The sequence below is a fragment of the Salmo trutta genome, chromosome 31 (assembly GCF_901001165.1).
Source record: "Salmo trutta chromosome 31, fSalTru1.1, whole genome shotgun sequence".
Classification (NCBI taxonomy): Eukaryota; Metazoa; Chordata; class Actinopteri; order Salmoniformes; family Salmonidae; genus Salmo; species Salmo trutta.
The window spans coordinates 29,259,119-29,279,104 of record NC_042987.1 but is presented as its reverse complement, the minus strand read 5'-3'; the positions used below and the strand labels follow the sequence as shown (position 1 = coordinate 29,279,104).

The 19,986-nt window shown below is 42.7% G+C and overlaps 1 pseudogene; it reads left to right on the top strand.

The window, feature by feature from the left end:
• The window catches only part of LOC115169198 (dihydropyrimidine dehydrogenase [NADP(+)]-like), a 162,314-nt pseudogene that overhangs the window by 69,179 nt on the left and 73,149 nt on the right, over window positions 1-19,986 (top strand).

The following is a 19,986-nucleotide window of genomic DNA, read 5'->3' as shown; positions in this document are numbered from 1 at the left end:
TCTGTGGAGGAAGTGATGTTATTTAAGGAGATCTCAGGATCTTTCAGACATGTTACACTTCACAGCCTTCCCCACAGTAAGGGTGTGTGTGTGTGTGTGTGTGTGTGTGTGTGTGTGTGTGTGTGTGTGTGTGTGTGTGTGTGTGTGTGTGTGTGTGTGTGTGTGTGTGTGTGTGTGTGTGTGTGTGCGTGTGCGTGTGTGTGTGCGTGTGTGTCAAGCAGTGAGAGAAACTGTGCTCCTGCGGTTATAGGAGGGAAATTCTGAGAGAAAAGACAAACGCAGCAGGGCTCAGTGGTATCACTAAGGTTCTGGGGTTCTTTGAGAGGATATGGCAGAGACCACAGTAACAGGGTTTTTCCATCTTTGATTAATATCAAGTTCAAGTATATCTAGTATACCCCCTGTAATGTCTTATACAGTACACCAATGCATTGTTCTGCTCCGGTATTACTATAACACAACCTCAGTCTGCTGACCCCTCTGTCTATTGTAATAATGTCATATTAACCATGTCTATTATGTCTTGTTGTGAACAGTCCAGAAGGCCATGGCGCCCATCAAGCTGAACCACTGGGGCACCCCAAACTTGCACCCTGAGACCATGCAGAGCAGTGAGCCCTGGGTTTTCGCCAGCGGAGACATCGCAGACTTGGCAAACAACAACGGCAAGCAGGCCTCCTGGCACATCCACCAGTACCTCCATGTAACCTCTGAATCAGCGAGGTGCAGGGGGCTGTGTGTGTGTGTGTGTGTGTGTGTGTGTGTGTGTGTGTGTGTGTGTGTGTGTGTGTGTGTGTGTGTGTGTGTGTGTGTGTGTGTGTGTGTGTGTGTGTGTGTGTGTGTGTGTGTGTGTGTGTGCATGTGTGTGTGTGTGCATGCATGCGTACAGCGGTGCGTGCAAGCATGTGTGTAATTGTTTCAGGGTGTTACAGCAACGTTGAGTATCTCCCGTCTGAACAGACTGTTCCGCGTCTCTGTGTCCTGTCTTTGAGCCTCTCTAACCTTGGCCAAGTCTTTCATAAGTCATAACGCGGGACATTAAAGCAGCCCCCATCCACAGACAACTGGCATTAATAAAGCCCTGATAACTCATAAAGGAAAGCAATAAAGCGCTCCCCACATGCACACACACTCCCCGGTAATGAGCTTCATTCAGGTGGCAGAGACTCCAGCTAAACCAACACACTCCCACTAGAACAAGATGCATATGCCTTGTTAGCAATGTAACATTTGCTCTTGACAGGAGGATGGGAAAAGGAGAGAGAGAAGAGAGAGAGCGAAAGCCATGAGTTGTTTATTGAGCTTCAACAAAAAATATTTTGTTTTAATTTACTTTCTAATTCTGGTGATGGGGAAATGAATCAGTAACATCTGTTTGCTCTGCTCGTTCTCGCTGGCAGTCCTTGATTAGAGGATAACAGGAAGGAGCTGTGTAAGGCATCGCTATAAGAACAAGTAGGGTAGTGCATCAGGTTTGACGTTTAGCCAACATCAAGTTAAAGTTTTCTTTGTTCAACTGCGGTGTATAAATTATTCTCCCGTATAAAATTCAATGGAAATATGTAACGAGATGGTTGAGAATTTGTTAGAATGTTTGGCAAGGCCAAAATGTGCCCTCTTTTTTTCCCCTTTTCTGAAATGACCAGTGAGAAAAAAAAAATTATGTCTAATTGGTGGAAGTCTCGCCAAGCTATCAAATTAAATTAAGAAATTGGTTTCTGCCTGAAAAGTAATAAATAAGCACATGAATCTATTCATCTCAGAGTGATAGTTTTTCGAGAAACCCACTCCAGGTAGATGGTCCAACAACTAAGAGGAATTCATTAGGACTTTGGATGTATAAGTGTTTAATATTTAAACAGTACCAGTCAAAAGTTTGGACACACCTACTCATTCAAGGGTTTTTCTTAATTTTTTATATTTTTTACATTGCAGAATAATAATGAAGACATCAAAACTATGGAATAACACATGGAATCATGTAGTAACCAAAAAAAGTGTTAATAAAAATCTAAATATATTCTAGATTTCAGATTCTTCAAAGTAGCCACCCTTTGCCTTGATGACAGCTTTGCACACTCTTGGCATTCTCTCAAGCAGCTTCATGAGGAAGTCACCTGGGATGGATTTCAATTAACAGGTGTGCCTTGTTACAAGTTCATTTGTGGAATTTCTTTCCTTCTTAATGCATTTGAGCCAATCAGTTGTGTTATGACAAGGTTGGAGTGGTATACAGAAGATAGCCCTTTTTGGTAAAAGACCAAGTCCATATTATGGCAAAAACAGCTCTGTTAAAGCAAAGAGAAACGACAGTCCATTATTACTTTAAAACATAAAGGTCAGTCAATATGGAACATTTCAAGAACTTTGAAAGTTTCTTCAAGTGCAGTTGCAAAAACCGTCAAGTACTTTGATGAAACTGGCTCTCATGAGGACCTCCACAGGAAAGGAAGACCCAGAGTTGCTTCTGCTGCAGAGCATAGGTTCATTAGAGTACCAGCCTCAGAAATTGCAGCCCAAATAAATGCATCACAGAATTCAAGTAACAGACACATCTCAAAATCAACTGTTCAGAGGAGACTGCGTGAATCAGGCCTTCATTGTTGAATTGCTGCAAAGAAACCACTACTAAAGGACACCAATAATAAGAAGAGACTTGCTTGGGCCAAGACACACAAGCAGTGGACATTAGACCGGTGGAAATCTATCCTTTGGTCTGATGAGTCCAAATTTGAGATTTTTGTTTCAACTGCCGTGTCTTTGCAAGACACAGAGTAGGTGAACGGATGATCTCCACATGTGTGATTCCCACCGTGAAGCATGGAGGAGGAGGTGTGATGGTGTGGGGGTGCTTTATTTTGAATTCAAGGCACACTTAACCAGCATGCCTACCACAACATTCTGCAATGATAAGAGAGTGCAGTATTAGATGACCTGGTCTCCACAATCACCCGACCTCAACCCAATTGAGATGGTTTGGGATGAGATGGACCGCAGAGGGAAGGAAAAGCAGCCAACAAGTGCTGAGCATATGTGGAAACTCCTTGAAGGCTGTTGGAAAAGCATTCCAGGTGAAGCTGGTTGAGAGAATGCCAAGAGTGTGCAAAGCTGTCATCAAGGCAAAGGGTGGCTACTTTGAAGAATATAAAATATATTTTGATTTGTTTAACACTTTTTTGGTTACTACATGATTCCATGTATGTTATTTCATAGTTTTGATGTCTTCACTATTATTCTACAATGTAGAAAATAGTAAAAATAAAGAAAAACCCTTGAGTGAGTAGGTGTGTCCAAACTTTTGACTGGTACAGTATATTTAACAGATATATTTGATATCCGGAGTGCTTATTACAGTTACGACTAGCCTGCCTCCAGACGTCATTTCTATGCATCCCTTTAAACACTTTTTAAAACTCCAGTCTGGGGATAGTTCACCCTCAGATCAAATCAACGTTTTCCGGGCAGTTTTTTAATCACAAAAGTGGTCTAAAGTCAAGATGAGTCCACATTCCAAGGCATTTGCTGTGTAGATCCTGCTGTGCCTTAGTACCTAACTAGCCTGTAAATGTCCTTGAGCATTGGAAACACCCTAATCACATTAAACTTACAGATGTATTTTCAACAAATACAAATACATTAAAACACGTTGGACTTGGTTTTCAAGTCTCTTTATGTTGTTGTGGCAAGAGTCAACCACTCAGTGACTCTTGCCACATGTACAGTAGCATTGTGTCAGTTATTTTCACTCCCTACCACTCTTGCAACTGGTCGATGCTAGTGTCACGTGCCTTGCTATTCCCCAGTATCTCCTGCTTACCAGCAACATGCCTTGCTATTCCCCAGTATCTCCTGTTTACCAGCAACATGCCTTGCTATTCCCCAGTATCTCCTGCTTACCAGCAACGTGCCTTGCTATTCCCCAGTATCTCCTGCTTACCAGCAACGTGCCTTGCTATTCCCCAGTATCTCCTGCTTACCAGCAACATGCCTTGCTATTCCCCAGTATCTCCTGCTTACCAGCAACATGCCTTGCTATTCCCCAGTATCTCATGCTTACCAGCAACATGCCTTGCTATTCCCCAGTATCTCCTGCTTACCAGCAGTGCAGCAGCTCATTCCCAGCTCATATCGCAGTAAACAGAAATCATATTGCTCTCTATTGTGTGCTTTGTGTGTCAAATTATTGCACTGAGCTTCTCCTGTCTCTCTCCCCAAGAAGGATAAAGAAGAACCTCAGTGTCAACAGCGCTCCTCTCTGCCGTCATTATACCCTGAACATGAGGGACTTTTTAATATCCTGCTCTCCCCTCGCCCGCCAAGCTCTCCCCCCGATCACAACGCCCCAGCCGCTTCTCGTCGATAGCATTCAGGGCACACAGTGCGATTGTCACAGTGGATATGGAAATATCCCAATGCAGAGCGTGCCCGGAATATCTAATTGCCGTATGGCACGATACAGTCGAGGCCTTTACGCTTAAACTTGCAGGCGGCACTTCCATTAATTATAATTAATGAACTACATTGCATATGTAAATGCTTTTTTCCCTCTGATGAGGGTTGCTTCTTCCAGGGGATGTTAATGAAGGACATTGGGATGAGATCAGAGCCCCTGGTAAACCTGGTGGTAAACCCTGTGTCTCAACCTCGTCTCCTTCAGCGACTGACATGACAGTCGGCAGTTTGTTCTGCGGTTGAATGGGTTGCGGTCGTGGACACTGACCAGGTCCAGCTGGTGATTAATGTGATGAGATGTGATGAGACGGTCCCAGGTAGATTAGTTCCAGCTGGTGATTAATGTGATGAGATGTGATGAGACGGTCCCAGGTAGATTAGTTCCAGCAGTGATTCATGTGATGAGAAGTGATGAGACGGTCCCAGGTAGATTAGTTCCAGCTGGTGATTAATGTGGTGAGATGTGATGAGACGGTCCCAGGTAGATTAGTTCCAGCTGGTGATTAATGTGATGAGATGTGATGAGACGGTCCCAGGTAGATTAGTTCTAGCTGGTGATTAATGTGGTGAGATGTGATGAGACGGTCCCAGGTAGATTAGTTCTAGCTGGTGATTAATGTGGTGAGATGTGATGAGACGGTCCCAGGTAGATTAGTTCTAGCTGGTGATTAATGTGGTGAGATGTGACGAGACGGTCCCAGGTAGAGTAGTTCCAGCTGGTGATTAATGTGATGAGATGTGATGAGACGGTCCCAGGTAGATTAGTTCCAGCTGGTGATTAATGTGATGAGATGTGATGAGACGGTCCCAGGTAGATTAGTTCCAGCTGGTGATTAATGTGATTTAATGTGATGAGATGAGACGGTCCCAGGTAGATTAGTTCCAGCTGGTGATTAATGTGATTTAATGTGATGAGATGTGATGAGACGGTCCCAGGTAGATTAGTTCCAGCTGGTGATTAATGTGATGAGATGTGATGAGACGGTCCCAGGTAGATTAGTTCCAGCTGGTGATTAATGTGATGAGATGTGATGAGACGGTCCCAGGTAGATTAGTTCCAGCTGGTGATTAATGTGATAAAATGTGATGAGACTAGATTAGCTGGGTCTGTACAGATATGGATATGCATGGCTGGTGGAGCTGCTAAAGCACACTGAGATCTGCAGAGGAGATCCATGATGGATCGGACCCTCAGGGCCCAATTAGCCTTGTGTGTGTGTGTGTGTGTGTGTGTGTGTGTGTGTGTGTGTGTGTGTGTGTGTGTGTGTGTGTGTGTGTGTGTGTGTGTGTGTGTGTGTGTGTGTGTGTGTGTGTGTGTGATACTTACTGTTTACTGGACCATCACGCCACCCAAGGAGGGGTGCCTTGGCTTTCATCCAGAAGGTCTCACTAATCAAAATGAACTGGAGTCATGAGTGGCTTTCATCAACAGCATAAACAAGGACATATAATGAATTATGTTTTCTTTTGTTTCATGTGCGGGTCATTGACTGGAGTACATGCAACACCCTTCTCACCACGCAAATCACACACAAAAACACACACACACTCACTCTGTGCACTACACAAGATTGATTATTTCCTCTCCCCTGAAGTAAAGGACTGCAGCAGTAAAGTCGGATGTGTTTGTTTAGAACATGGGCATACTGAAGACTGCATACATAAATATACAATATACTCCCTCACACACATGCAACAGGATAATGCAACAGGATAATGCAACAGGATAATGCACACACACACATAAAGAATCAACCTAAATGATCACAAGTAAGGACTAAGATGTTTACTCCAAACATTAACATTCCTAAAAGGCCATTTTGTAAATCCTAGTGCTTTGTGCTACATTGCCTCGTCCACCATTCTCCCCTCTATGCCTGTGGGCTGTCATTACAGCGCAATTACGCTAGACGATCATTGGCATTTCATATTGGTGCCGTCAGACTGTCAACAGTGGTCAAAACCGGTGAAATGGGATGAGAAGGATGTTCCAGGCCATGAAACAGATGTGTATCCCCTGCAGTTACATTATATTTAATCAGGCAAATCAACAAGGTGCCATTTCTGCCACACTGAGCTATAAGTGAAAATGGCCATAGGCTGGCAAGGACCCAGAGTATATATCACAGAGCCTGAGCTGTCAAAGCAGTCAGTACTGCAAAGATCAGAGAGATGTCAGCTAATTGCCTACTAATTACACAGTAAATTGTCTAATTAAGCTAGATGGTTAATTGGGGGTAGGCCTAGAATAGCAGGCAGTGGTTGGTGGATGGATTCATTCTCCTTGTTGGGTCTCTTTGGGTGACTGCTAGGTGGAATAGCTGGGAAACTGATACTGATAGGCATAAAAGACGGCAGTAAGTGTGAGATGCAATGCAGAGATATGGAGAGGCAGAGGATGACAGGACTGAGGTAGATGAATAGATAATAATAGTTGTTTGCATTCAAGTTTTTTTCTGCAGAAAAGTGTTTTTTTTTCGGGCCGCCTATGTCTAAGCAGTAATAATAATAATTTTTGCAATGGAAAAAACATTTTCAGTGTTAACTTAAATGACTAAACCAGATATAAAGTATGTAGAAATGATAATGGACTTATATATCTTTGAGAACTAACATTCACCAATATAAAAGCTAGACAGTCAGGGAGAATCTAAAATTCCCAAAATGATGCATTCAGGAGAATTTCTGTCATGGCATGGGGCTCACACTGATTTTGTTATAATGTTTGAGTCACTGAGATAGCATAAACCATTGGAAATTGTGTAGAATAACAGAAAATAGCAAAACAAAAAGACTACGACCAACAGGAGGGCCTCTAAAAATGTCCATGGTTACGCCCCCGCCACGCCCACCACTTAAACCCCATTTTGATTCAGAAAAAACACTGGCATTAACCAATGATATGAGATACTGGATGTAGATCTCATATGAGTTGCTACGAACAACAAGGGCGTGTCACACAGGCCGCCCTCAGAATGTAACAATAGGGGCTTAGCTCCAAGCTCTGCACTTTGTGTGACATTTTACTTATTTGTCATAGAATGGGAGGGAGTTCATGCCAACTATGTAGCTAACTTGGGAATAAGCACATACTTTACGCTATGCCAGGATTGGCATCCCTGCCTAGTAGACAGATACAAATATCTTCCTCTCTTTCTCAAATCAATAAGTATTCGTCGTACACCGTTTCCAGCAGGTATAAAAAGTGCAGTGAAGTGCTTATGTGCTCCCTCAACAATGCATTGCATCAGTCGATAACAATAATAACAATAAAAAGAGTCAAGTCAAAAATAACAAGTGGTAGAAGTAATAATGGAAAGGGAAAGGGGGATACCTAGTCAGTTGTCCAACTGAATGTATTCAGCTGTCGTTCTGCCCCTGAACAAGGCAGTTAACCCACTGTTCCTAGGCCGTCATTTTAAGTAAGAATTTGTTCTTAACTGAGTTGCCTAGTTAAATAAAGGTTAAATAAAAAATAATATAAAATAAAAATGTATCTTCTGCATTTAACCCTACCCCTCTGAATCAGAGAGCTGCGGGGGGGCTGCCTTCATCTACATCCTTGTCTTTGGCGCCCGCGGAACAGTGGTCTGTATTACACTGGATTTACACATATAAAGTGGGTAGTGACTTGGTCATGCAGTGGAATAAAGAGTATATAGTTTAACAACAGCGTTGTGTGTGTGTGTGTGTATTTGTATGTGTATGTGTGTGTGTGTGTGTGTGTGTGTGTGTGTGTGTGTGTGTGTGTGCGTGCGTGCGTGCGTGCGTGCGTGTGTGTGTGTGTGTTGTACCCCACTCTACAAGGGGGCTAAAGGAAGCTTAGCCCCTCAGTTGAAACTTGTACCCCCTCAGATTTAGTTTTATGTCCCTATATAAAAAATGTAAATGTTTGAGTGACAGGTTGACGCCCTCCAGAAAATATGTGTCTCCGCTGTGCCGTGTCAGCACGATGGACAGAGCGTGCAGCGGTGTGTGTAGGGGGGCTATGGAAAGCCACTGGGGCGGTTAGGTATGACTCCTTTGGGTTTCCATAAAAAGCAGCAAAAAAACGCTTCTCATCCCTGTGTTAGGCTAATACTAACAGCATGATGCTGCCACCACAATGCTTCACCGTAGTGATGGTGTCTGGTTTCCTCCAGACGTGACGCTTGACATTCAGGCCAAAGAGTTCAATCTTGATTTCACCATACAAGAGAATCTTGTTTCTCATGGTCTGAGAGTCTTTAGGTGTCTTTTACTGAGGGGTGGCTTCTGCCTGGCCACGCTACCATAAGGGCCTGATTGGTGGAGTGCTGCAGGGATGTTTGTCCTTCTGCAAGGTTCTCCCATCTCCACAGAGGAACTCTAGAGCTCTGTCAGAGTGACCATCGGGTTCTTGGTTACCTCCCTGACCAAGGCCCTTCTCCCCCGATTGCTCAGTTTGGCCGGGTAGCCAGCTCTAAGAAGAGTCTTGGTGGTTCCAAACTTCTTCCATTTAAGAATGATGGAGGCCACTGTGTTCTTGGGGACCTTCAATGTTGCAGATATATTTTGGCTCCCTTACCCAGATCTTTGCCTCGACCCAATCCTGTCTCTGAGCTCTACGGACAATTCCTTCGACCTCATGGCTTGGTTTTTGATCTGATATGAACTGTCTACTGTGGGACCTTATATAGACAGGTGTGTGCCTTTCCAAATCATGTCCAATCAATTGAATTTACCACAGGTGGACCCCAATCAAGTTGTAGAAACATCTGAAGGATGATCAATGGAAACAGGATGCACCTGAGCTCAATTTCAAGTCTCATAGCAAAGGGTCTGAATACTTATGTAAAAAGGTATTTCAGTTTTCACTTTGTCATTATGGGGTATTGTGTGTAGATTGATGAGGAAAATAATTCATCTAATCCTAAAAGTCAAGGGGTCTGAATACTTTCCGAATGCACTGTACATAGGGCAGCAGTCTCTAAGGTGCATGGTAGAGTATCAGGTGGTAGTCGGCTAGTAACATCGACTAAAGTTCAGGTCAGGGTACTGGGCGGAGGCCGGCTAGTGGTGACTATTCAACAGTCTGATGGCCTGGAGATAGAAGCTGTTTCTCAGTCTCTCGGTCCCAGCTCTGATGCACCTGTACTCTCTTCCCCTGTACTGTCTTCACTTTCAGGTTGTCAGTGATGTGCACGCTGAGGAACTTTAATCTTTTCACCCTCTCCACTGCGGCCCTGTTGATGTGAATGGGGCATGGTCTCTCTGCTGTCTCATGAAGTCCACGATCAGCTCCTTCATATTGTTGACATTGAGGGAGAGGTTATTTTGTAGGCGATCTCGTCATTGTTGGTAATCAGGCCTACCACTGTTGTGTCATCTGCAAACTTGATTAAGTTGGAGTCGTGCTTGGCCATGCAGTCATGGGTGAACAGGGAGTACTGGAGGGGACTGAGCACGCACACTTGTGGGGACCCATTTTGAGGATCAGCGTAGCAGAGGTGTTGTTGCCTTCCTTCACCACCTGGGGTCGGCCTGTCAGGAAGTCCAGGACCCAGTTGCACTGGGCGGGGTCCAGTCCCAGGGCCCCCGAGCTTACTGATGATCTTGGAGGGCACTATGGTGTTGAAAGCTGAGCTTTAGTCAATGAACAGTATTCTTACATAGGTATTTCTCTTGTCCAGATGGGATAAGGCAGTGTGCTGTGCAATGGTGATTTATATTTTATTTTATTTTAAATAACCTTTATTTACTAGTCCAACGCTCTAACCACTAGGCTCCCTGCCGCTCCATATGATCGTATCCTTATTCCGATTCAATTCAGCTTGATCCCTTAAAGATTTTAGTCTGGGGATGTGTTCTCTAGTCAACATCCAGCTTTTAGATGTCATCCATGTTTATATTATACCCCAGCCTCTCCCATCTGTACTGTCCATCTGCTGCCTGCTCACCATCAGGAGTGAGCAGTGAGCATCTTCCCACTCTGTCTCTCATGGCCGCGTCTGTTCAGAAGGCAGGAGGAGGCGGGAAATCGATACAGGGCCAGAGACTAGGCTGCCATCTTCTGGAAATTAGTGCCAATTTATTATGTGTTCAGATCTCCCCTAGGGGACAGCGTGGGTGGCTCCTCCTTTTCCCAGAGGTCTCCGCTGCTGCTGCGGCATGGCTATTCGGCTACACGGGGGGGTAACTTCATAGTGTTACATAAATAGGCACATGGATATTTGCAAAAACTCACACACGTGCACGCGTTTGATTTTCTAAATGTATTCTCCTACAAATGCTATGGTCTTATTGAAACTAAACTAGTGCTTTTCTTGCCTTGTCAAAATAATCATCTTTATGTAAGTGTCACTTTTCAATATCCCTGAAAACTGAATCTGTTTGCTAAATGAAACTCTGCCTAGCACCTGAACCCTGTCACACTGTCTCACAGTTTATCTGTGAGACTTCAATCATAATTAGAAAAGCAGGTCTAAATGTACAGGTGAGAGATTTACATAATTGGTAGTTCTGTGGTTTTGAAAGTCCGCCTACTTACCAGTGAGTGGGAAGAACTTTATAGACGCCAGAACTTTATAGATTTACAGTAATAAAAACAGTTTTTATTGCATGTATATTACCAGTGGGCATTTTTTATTTGAGTGCAACATTCTTTGATATTTTGGTGTTTGAGTTATCTTTTAAAAGCTTTTAGTCATTTAGGCCTGATTGTTTGCTAAGTGTGGTAATTGCGTTAAGTGTATTATTTGCGTCAGCTTAAAAAAACCAAGAAACATGTCAATCTTGGTTTATTTTTTACTTTGTTGACTTTGTTTTTTAATTGTTCGGAGGTTTAGATTCAGATGGGGTTAAATGCATTTTCAAAGCCTCTATTTGTACATTTTAGGTCATTGAGTGCACCCTATGACCAGGCTTTCAGAAAATCCCTGAAGTCAGCATGCGTTCGTTCTCCTGTAAGGGCACTTGATGATTAATATGTCAATTATGGCCACTTAGTCCCTTTGGCAAGGGCACTTATATTTCTCCTGCAGTCATTTCCAAATGAATTAGTACTTCTATACTTAGTGGTATAAATTGTCCATAATATGTCCCTGTTTATGATACCATCAGGGAGGTAGGTCACAAAATGACATTTTCACTAGAAGTATGCCCACGCTGTTGTTGTAGGTACCTTGTGTGTTGCAAGAAAAGGTTTCAAATGATATGCGAATCTCAATTGTACACTTTCAGCACCTTGCCGTTAAATGTCATTCAAAGCTTTCTTTTTATTCTATAGTTTCAGAATATTTGAATATCTCAGAATATTTCCAAAAGGTGCCAAAAAAGTTTGAAACACAGGGAGCATGAATAAAGTGACTGATTTTAAAAGATGACAACTTCAGGTCATACCCAAGACATGTCTTTTCAGCTGCTGAATGCTGCAATGCTCCAGAGGCTCTGATTAAAAGAGAAAAACTAGATATTGAAAGCAATTTTCCACAGCCCTTAGAAACTCTGTCCACTGCCAAGACCGTGAGTATGCATGCCTCTCCCTCTAAGTGGAACTTACAGGGTCATGAAACCACATAAGATGAAAAAGAGGAGGATGATTAGATTCAGATTTTTTATAAAGAACTCATAGATCAAGGTGGCGTATGGAGAAAAAAAACTGTAATAAGTAAATTAACACGCAGGTCACTTGCCCTGTCTGGACCTAAGAAATCAGAACAAAATAGACAAAATCGCCTCCCAATGTATTATATGCGCTCTACCCTCCCTCTAATGCCACATACAGTGCCTTCAGAAAGTATTCATACCCCTTCACTTATTCCACATTTTGTTGCGTTACAGCCTAAATTTAAAATGAATTAAATGTACTTTTTTCTCACCCATCTACACAAAATACAATGACAATTTATTTTAATTTTTTTATGAAATACAGAAATATTTTATTTACATAAGTATTCACACCCCTACATAAGTATTCACACAGTAAGTCTCTGGGTAAGTCTCTAAAAGCTTTCCACACCTGGATTGTGCAACATTTGCCAATTATTATTTTCATAATTCTTCAAGCTCTGTCAAATTGGTTGTTGATCATTGCTAGAAAACCATTTTCAGGTATTGCCATAGAATTTGAATTAGATTTAAGTCAAAACTGTTACTTGGCCACTCAGGCATAGTCACTGCCTTCTTGGTAAGCAACTCCATTGTAGATTTGGCCTTGTGTTTTTGGTTATTGTCCTGCTGAAAGGATAATTTCCCAGTGTCTGGTGGAAAGCAGACTAAAACAGGTTTTCCTCTAGGATTATGCCTGTGCTTAGCTCTATTCAGTTTATTCTTTATCCAGAAAAACTCTAGTCTTTAATGATTACAAGCATAACCCATAACATGATGCAGCAAACACTATGCTTGAAAATATGAAGAGTGGTAGTCCGTAATGTGTTCTATTGGATTTGCCCCAAACATATCACTTTGTATTCAAGACAGAAAGTGAATTGCTAGATTTTTTCACATCTGTTAAAATGGAACGTTTCTATGTTTTGTGGAAGAAAAGATAGAGGAAGCTATGTGTTTCCAATAGCATCATCGGTGTGCCTTATGTGTTTTTTAACCTATTAGGAGTAGGCATTGCCTACTAATTACCTACTAATTGGTTGATGATGTAATTGGAAATGCTAATCTTCCTTTCTTTTTACCCATCTACCAATAGGTGCCCTTCTTTGTAAGGCATTGGAAAACCTCCTTGGTCTTTGTGGTTGAATCTGTGTTTGAAATTCACTGCTCGACTGAGGGACCTCTTACAGATAATTGTATGTGTTGGGTACAGAGATGAGGTAGTTATTTTAAAATGACGTAAACACTATTCTTGCACACAGAGTGAGTCCATGCAACTTATTATGTGACTTGTTAAGCACATTTTTACTCCTGAGCTTATTTAGGCTTGTCATAACAAAGGGGTTGAATACTTATTAACTCAAGACATTTCAGCTTTTCATTTTTAATTAATTCATAATAATAAACAATAAAAAAACATAATTCCACTTTCACATTATGGGGTATTGTGTGTTGGCCAGTGACAAAAAAATCTAAATGTAATCCATTTTAAATCATGCTGTGACAAAATGGGGAAAAAGTCAAGGAGTGTGAATACTTTCTGAAGGCGCTTTACATAACTAAACATTGCTTATTAAAGACCCAGTTCAGTCAAAATGTGGTTTCCCTGTGTTTTGTTAACTGTACCAGTCAAAAGTTTGTACCAGTCAAAGTTCCACATTGTAGGATAATAGTGAAGACATCAAACTATGAAATAACACATATGGAATCATGTAGTAACCAAAAAAGTGTTACAAAAATCTAAAGATATTTTAGATTTGAGATTCTTCAAAGTAGCCACCCTTTGCCTTGATGACAGCTTTGCACACACTTGGCATTCTCTCAAACAGCTTCATGAGGTAGTCACCTGGAATGTATTAAAAGTACATTTGTAGAATTTCTTTCCTTCTTAGTGCGTTTGAGCCAATCAGTTGTGTTGTGACAAGGTAGGGGTGGTACAGAAGATAGCCCTATTTGGTAAAAGGCCACATCTATATTATGGAAAGAACAGCTCAAATAAGTAACGAGAAATGACAGTTCAGTCAGTCAGTTCGGAACATTTCAAGAACTTTGAAAGTTACTTCAAGTGCAGTAGCAAAAACCATCAAGCACTGTGATGAAACTGGCTCTCCTGAGTACCGCCACAGGAAAAGAAGACTAAGAGTTACCTCTGCTGCAGAGGATAATTTCAGTAGAGTTAAATGCACCTCAGAAATTGCAGACCAAATAAATGCTTCACAGAGTTCAAGTAACAGACACATCTCAACATCAACTGTTCAGAGGAGACTGCGTGTATCAGGCCTTTATGGTCAATTTGTTGCAAAGAAACCACTACTAAAGGACACCAATAATAAGAAGAGACTTGCTTGGGCCAAGAAACACAAGCAATGGACATTAGACCGGTGGAAATCTGTCCTTTGGTCTGATGAGTCCAAATGTGCGATTTTTTTTGTGAGACGCAGAGTAGGTGAACAGACGATCTCCGCATGTGTGAGGTGTGATGGGGTGGGGGTGCTTTGCTGGTGACACTGTCAGTGATTTATTAAGAATTCAAGGCACACTTAACCAGCATGGCTACCACAGCATTCTGCAGTGATACGCCATCCCATCTGGTTTGTGCTTAGTGGGACTATAATTTGTTTTTCAACAGGACAATGACCCAAAATACACCTCCAGGCTGTTTAAGGGCTATTTGACTAAGAAGGAGAGTGATGGAGTGCTGCATCAGATGACCTGGCCTCCACAATCACCCAACCTCAACCCAATTGAGCTTTGGGAAGAGCTGGACCGCAGAGTGAAGGAAAAGCAGCCAACAAGTGCTCAGCATATGTGGGAACACCTTCAAGACTGTTGGAAAAGCATTCCTCATGGAGCTGGTTGAGAGAATGCCAAGTGTGTGCAAAGCTGTCATCAAGGCAAATTGTGGCTACTTTGAAGAATCTAAATCTAAAATATACTGCTCAAAAAAATAAAGGGAACACTTAAACAACACATCCAAGATCTGAATGAAAGAAATAATCTTATTAAATACTTTTTTCTTTACATAGTTGAATGTGCTGACAACAAAATCACACAAAAATAATCAATGGAAATCCAATTTATCAACCCATGGAGGTCTGGATTTGGAGTCACACTCAAAATTAAAGTGGAAAACCACACTACAGGCTAATCCAACTTTGATGTAATGTCCTTAAAACAAGTCAAAATGGGGCTCAGTAGTGTGTGTGGCCTCCACGTGCCTGTATGACCTCCCTACAACGCCTGGGCATGCTCCTGATGAGGTGGCGGATGGTCTCCTGAGGGATCTCCTCCCAGACCTGGACTAAAGCATCCGCCAACTCCTGGACAGTCTGTGGTGCAACGTGGCATTGGTGGATGGAGCGAGACATGATGTCCCAGATGTGCTCAATTAGATTCAGGTCTGGGGAACGGGCGGGTCAGTCCATAGCATCAATGCTTTCCTCTTGCAGGAACTGCTGACACACTCCAGCCACATGAGGTCTAGCATTGTCTTGCATTAGGAGGAACCCAGGGCCAACCGCACCAGCATATGGTCTCACAAAGGGTCTGAGGATCTCATCTCGGTAGCTAATGGCAGTCAGGCTACCTCTGGCGAGCACATGGAGGGCTGTGCTGCCCCCCAAAGAAATGCCACCCCACACCATGACTGACCCACCGCCAAACCAGTCATGCTGGAGGATGTTGCAGGCAGCAGAACGTTCTCCACGGCGTCTCCAGACTCTGTCACGTCTGTCACGTGCTCAGTGTGAACCGGCTTTCATCTGTGAAGAGCACAGGACGCCAGTGGCGAATTTGCCAATCTTGGTGTTCTCTGGCCAATGCCAAACGTCCTGCACGGTGTTGGGCTGTAAGCACAACCCCCACCTGTGGACGTCGGGCCCTCATACCACCCTCATGGAGTCTGTTTCTGACCGTTTGAGCAGGCACATGCACATTTGTGGCCTGCTGGAGGTCATTTTGCAGGGCTCTGGCAGTGCTTCTCCTGCTCCTCCTTGCACAAAGGCGGAGGTAGCGGTCCTGCTGCTGGGTTGTTGCCCTCCTAAGGCCTCCTCCACGTCTCCTGATGTACTGGCCTGTCTCCTGGTAGTGCCTCCATGCTCTGGACACTACGCTGACAGACACAGCAAACCTTCTTGACACAGCTCGCATTGATGTGCCATCCTGGATGAGCTGCACTACCTGAGCCACTTGTGTGGGTTGTAGACTCCGTCTCATGCTACCACTAGAGTGAAAGCACCGCCAGCATTCAAAAGTGACCAAAACATCAGCCAGGAAGCATAGGAACTGAGAAGTGGTCTGTGGTCCCCACCTGTAGAACCACTCCTTTATTGGGGGTGTCTTGCAAATTGCCTATGATTTCCACCTGTTGTCTATTCCATTTGCACAACAGCATGTGAAATTTATTGTCAATCAGTGTTGCTTCCTAAGTGGACAGTTTGATTTCACAGAAGTGTGATTGACTTGGAGTTACATTGTGTTGTTTAAGTGTTCCCTTTATTTTTTTGAGCAGTGTATATTTTGATTTATTTTTTGTTACTACATGATTCCATATCTGTTATTTCGTAGTTTCAATGTCTTCACTATTATTCTGCAATGTAGAAAATAGTAAAAATAAAGAAAAACCCTTGAATGAGTAGGTGTGTTCAAACGTTTGACTGGTACTGTATATTTCCACACTATGTGGTTGTAATAATACTGTGAAATTGTGATAAGAGCTGCTTGAAAACACCACTTGAAATGTCAGCCTGGTTTGGTGGGATGGAGTTTTGGCCTACCTAGTGACATCATCAGGCAGTAAATGAGTTGATAGACCAATTAACTAATGTAATGATTAACCTATAGGTATAACATGGTAGCACCAGATCTATAGGTTAAGGTATTGATTGAACTGTTGTCTCCACTCTTTGACTATGTGATATTTCGTTCTTCTTGACATGGCTGACAAGTCAGCCACCAGCACTGGACAGAACAGGGAAACAAGTGGACCACTAAAAACAAAAAGATAGTGATTTAAACTTGCCATAAAGAGTAGGAGACAGAGAGAGAGAGAGAGAGGGGAAGAAGCATTTTTCCCTTACTAGCATCCACCACCTCCCCCGGCCACGTACATCACTTTCTCCTGCGATAATGATGGCTGTAGTCATAGAGATAATTGTGGTCGAATGGTTTTCTGTGTCAGCTAGGGCCAAGTGGTGTGCAATTGAAAAACTGAAACAAATATTTAAGGGAGGATGTTTTTCTTCTCTCGCGCGTTTCTTCTCCCTGCAGATAGAATGGAAAGGGTCTTGAGGGAAGAGACCGTGTAAGTAACCACTGTTTGGTAATTACCTCGAATGTGCCTCCTCATGGCCGGTGGCCAATCGTTGGTCGCCTCTGTGTTGGAGGAGCTATCGTCTTGGCAATGATATTTGATCTCTCTTTATCGTGTTGGTTCTCTTTTCATGAAGGGTTGTGGGGATGGATTAGTGCCCAATGGTTAACAGAAAACACCAAGGACCCAGTAACCTATAGTATGTGAATCCTTGTTGAGGGCCCTAGTACATATGGATGGGTTTTTGTTACAGAGGTTAGCCTGTGGTAATGGACAGAGAGGACGGTGTTATTGGCAACATTTTCTTCACAGGTGCATGTATTACATTGAGGTGTGTGTGTGTGTGTGTGTGTGTGTGTGTGTGTGTTGTTGTCTGTGTGTTTTTGTGTGTACAAACAAAAATAGACAAGAACAGCTCAAGAACAGGACTACATGCAATGAACCATTCACTCATCATCCTGTTTGTTCATCGAAACGTGGCTCTCACGTCTGTCCAGATCTTTATCAATCTCATTCTGATTCCTTTATACTCACCGACTTTAAACAATTTGTCCTTACTTGTCTTGCACTTCATCAGGGTTAGGTAGCAGAGAGCTGCCTTCATATGTAGTTGACTTAACTCACAGTGCCGAGCTAAATCCATGAAACATTGCCCCGTGGATACATCCCAACTATTAGCAGTGAACACAGCAGATATTACAGGAAACAGATACATGCTCACAGGGGAAACAACTGTTGGCTGCGATGCTTCTTTTATTTCTCCACAATAGCATTTGTTTAGGATTATAAAAAACTATTGCCGATTACGTCTGCATTACAATCATTAATGTCATTTTTTTCTATCTATGGTCTATAGATACTACATAAACCAAATATCATTACATCTAATAGTGTGTTATACTGTAATTGCTTGATATGGACCTGTTTTTTAATTAGATTATGCAAATTGGTCACTACTAATTGGTAATAGTAACCAGAGCAGAAAGAAACGTCAGTCTTCAAATATCATTGTCTCTGTAGTAATTGTCTATAAGTAACTGTATATCATGAATATGAAATGTGGTTCTCCAGTCATTAAGTAAAAGCGGCTAAATTGAAATATTGAATTGCAGGAGTTTGGCATACTAGTTCTGCATTATTGAATGACCTGTAGGTTCAATAGTTATTCTTATTGGCTTTGAATCAAATATTATATTCAGATTCACAACTGAAGCCAGTATCTTTGAAGTGACATTATAGTGACATTATAGTGACCTGCCTCCTATTTGCATTGTCATTTAATGCTGTTCATGTTAGCGGGATATTTTTGTGACCAATTGACCTGAACATGAAAAACTGAGCCCTAATTATACTGTGCAGTTGCAGGGATTTTTCTGCTATTGAAATACTTGGGTGGGCAGTGTAAAAAAACAAAAAAAATGTAGCTTTAAAACTGCAAAGATTTCTCTCGGCTCCATTAATAAATTCATAGAATTGCAGGTCCCACAGGCCCTAGTGACTAACGTGTCTCCCTGTATTATGCGTGGCACCACGTCAGGTCATGTGTTCGGCCACAGACAGGGCTCCTTCCTCAACATCGAGCTGGTCAGTGAGAAGACGGCTGCATACTGGTGCCAGGGTGTCAAAGAGCTGAAGGCAGACTTCCCCAAGAACGTGAGTTCACTCTTGTCCACAGATACCATTTTCATGCTATCACGCTGAACCATACTGTGCTGACAGAGAAACTCTCCTTTCACATAGTCCTTCCAGTAACAACTGTGGTGGATGTGTAACCAGGCCAGCACAGTACAGCTCAGTTTGGCCTGGCTTGGTTCAGTTCAGTATTGTAAAAAGGGTAGTAGTGTGGTGACGACTTGATATCTTATTTACCAATTGAAGACTCTAACTTTCTTTCTCAGCATAGAGGAATTAGCCAATGTCCCTCAAACTATTTTTGGATCCAACTGCAGTTCCATCAGTTTTGAGGATATTTAGTCCAGAATGAATTACAGTAAAAATACAGAGTCTGTCCCATTGAACATAATACCCAGCTTTCCTGTATGGAAGGTTACAGTATATCCGTGTCAGTCTATCCCATTTAGCCTACAGTGATTACACTGTATTACACTGCTATGCTTCCACACCAAGCTCAGGTCCAGGTATCCTCTTCACAACTGACCACTTCCAACCTTCATCCTCCTGTTATTTCCTTACCTGGATGCCTGAGCTCCCTACCAGCCAATCCCCTTGTCCCATCCTCCCCAAACTAGTTACCATCGCAGCAAAACATACATATTTATATCTCATTGAGAGGCAGGCATTAATCATTTTCCATCCCCCATTATTCCCATTCATTATTTCTGTTTTCCTCCCCAACTTTCCAAAATGCTCCACAACGTTCCTCTACCCTCGTTGTCAGCATGAAGTGACCTTGTAGGTCACCGTCCTCGGTCCGCCAAGCACACTCCGGGTTGCTTTGAAATGCATCCTCGGCAGAGGCAGAACCAAACTCATCACAGCGCGTGCCTCCCCGAGGTTAAAGGTCACTTGCGTATGCAGCTCTGCAAAATGAATACTCAGAGAAGGGGAATGAATAATAACAAAGCCCTCTCCAAATGATGTGAAATTGTTGGGACTGGGGAGATTGAGACACCTCTTTCTCACAGGGACTGATTGAG